Here is a 2,995-nt window from a genome sequence, read left to right on the forward strand (position 1 = left end):
GATGAGCCACGTTTTAAAGATGCCTTAGATTTCAACCCCTCCGGGAGAATCAAAACATCCTTGGGAAGAACAAGCCCTCCATGGGGCAGGAGAAAATTATTCTAGGAGGAGATGGGTTCAACAAAGCTGGCAAAGCTGCTGCAGCACAGGGATTTAACACATATTTAGTGTAACCCAAATATATGGCTCTATTCTCCTGAGAAAGAAAATACCAGCTATTTCAGGGCACAGGGATTAATTCTAAGGGACCAGGGAATAAGGTTTCTATGTATTTTCTTCCTTGGCTATCAGTATTTTTATCTTTTATCCAAAAACCAACAGTGCCAGTTTTAGTTTTCTTTCTTTCTTTTCTTTCTTGTGCACAGGGTCTTATTATCACTAGTGATCAGGAAGGTTTCCCATTCTTGCTGCTGTTTTTTAAACAAACAAACAAATAAACAAACAAACACAAACAACAGTGTCATAAATCCGCTCTGGAAATGAGAAGCACTGAGGGCAGTGTAAGTTAAACGCAGTATCCAAAAGGCACAGAGGAAAGCCTGAGCCTGGGTCCTAATCACACAGACAAAATGCCTCTTTCTAATCCATTTCTTCTGGTGATTTATGCAGCCCTTTGAGCAGAAAAGAGTTTTAATTGTCTTAACCGCAGGAGCAGACATATGCTTCATAAAACCAAGCCTAGTCCTCTTTCCCACGTCCCCCTTTAAGTCCCCTCCTATTGAAGCCTGATTAGATTTTATTAATGCCCCATATTCTTAAAATCATCTTTCAGAGTAACTCTAGACATTGATTGCCAGGTTAAAAAAAATGCCCTCTCGGTCTAAAGTGCCCCTTTCAGCCACAGAGCTAACTCCCACACTGCTCCAAGATGAGCTCAAGGTGCAGCCCCTTGGAAATGAAAAATGAGTCTAGTAATGAAGAGGGAACAGAGGCCTCAGATGAAGATTTCTGATGGGAACGAAATGAGGGAATGATCAGAGAAACGCACCGTTACACGCATTCCAAGGAGCGGAATATTTATAGAGCGGAAGAGGGCAAACCAAATACGTATTTTATCATGATTTGGGGGCTGGGAAGAAAGTGGAGTCGCCGAAGCAGGCATTGTCAGGTATTAATAGGACAATTATTTTCATTAAAACCATATCCTTGAACAAAAGATTTTCTTTCATGTTTTCTCTTTATTAGTCTGACAGGTCTCCTAAAATCAGGTATTTTCCAAATCAAAGGCACAAAAATTGTCTTCTTTTTGTGGCTCCCCCTAATCCAGCCCCTCCTCCCTAGCTTTTACTGTCATTATCCCCGATACAGATTCCTGTTTAAATTCTTGGTTCAAGCCGGAGGACATTTAATAGCTGACTGGATTAAATATTGCAGACTCCAGCTTCGATTCTCTTTGAAAGTACAGGTCGAGCACTGTGCCTAAATTCGTTGGATGAAAACTGATCTATGATATATGTTTTAAGTTTAGATCTGAAGAGGGGGGGGGTCTCTGTTTTGGATCTGGTTTATATTGGTATAAAAAATTTAAAGTTGAAAGGTGCTCCGAGATGCATGAACACAGAAAGAAAGAAAGAACCACAAAATTAAATAATTAACCATGTAACTATCCACGTGGGAAAAGGACATATTTTCCATCGAGAGAAATTAAATTTGAAGCACATCAACACATTTTGAAAGTGTTGAGGTTCCATGGAAGAATTAGCCGCCTGTTTGAAATTAACACTAATTTAGCCCCTACATCAACAACCCCTTTATAGACAGCACATCACCCTGTCACTAAACATGTTTGATAGCTCCGGGGTCCAAGAGAGAAAGAGAGTGTACGGTACATACGCACGAAGAAAAGTCTTCGTCCTCTGTTAAATTAAAAGGAAAAAGGAAAAAAAAAGCTGCTCTCCCATATTTTTGTCAAGTATATAATGTATTGTAAGGAAAGCTGGCTTTCGCGAAAAGGCGTAGTGTCACTGCATAATTGAAGTGCATCATTTATATTATGCGTTGGATAACAGAGAAGAAAGACCTCATAGTTAGTTAATCTTTTATTTTCAAACTCTTGTATGTGCGTTGGCTTAAAACTTTTTACGAGATCATGTGAGAGGGACTCAAAGGCAATAAATCTGGATTAAGAATCCCGAGGGATTTTTCGACTGATGCTATAGACTATAAACAGTGCATAGCAAAGCAGACTATTCATCTGGTATTATACATACCTACATTGTCATCCCTAAAGCTAATGTGATCAATTACAGTTTTTTAACCTTTTTTCCCCTTTTGTTACCGTTCAAAAGACACAGTAAGTCTGGGTGCATTTATGACTACCTTTGTAGACCCCTGATGTCGAAGTTCAACAAAAGGGTTGTTGCTATTTAATAGAGACACGCATTTTACACAAAGCGTCTGTCCCCAAATACATAAGACGGAAGATAGACTCGCTCCGGATACTCGCCTGAGTGTATGAATATATATGCAGAAATAAGTAAGGAGTATGAACAGTTCATTGCCATTTTCTGCAACGCGCCGAAAAGATAAGACGCAGCTGTACCAGCCCTATTGAAAACACACATACCTAAGGAACGATTCCTTTCCTGCACTGGGATTGAGAGTAACGCATCTTTTAGGTTTTGCAGGTTGTTCGCTTTTTAAAGCGACAACAGCTGAAAAACTGCGTTTTTTCCCTCCTATCCATAGGATGTAATAAACCCTGTGAAATTACACTGACAGTGCCTGTTTAACAGGACTTTCTCCTTTACACTAAAATATGCCTGATATTTTTTTAAAGTTAGAATGCTGCCTAGAACGAAAGATTTATGCACTTCTTTCAAGTGGCAAAGGACTGACAGTGTCAACCTCTGGGCAGCTTTTGATTTCCTGCATAGTCGTGACGCTGCTTCTTTTGTCCCAGACCTGCTGTTTACTCACTCCATAGGTGTATCTGCTCCTGGCAAGCAGATCGCAGGCAGTGACAGCCAGGCTAAACGCGCGACAAAATGGGAAG

Source organism: Chelonoidis abingdonii, chromosome 2 (genome assembly GCF_003597395.2).
Source record: "Chelonoidis abingdonii isolate Lonesome George chromosome 2, CheloAbing_2.0, whole genome shotgun sequence".
NCBI lineage: Eukaryota > Metazoa > Chordata > Testudines > Testudinidae > Chelonoidis > Chelonoidis abingdonii.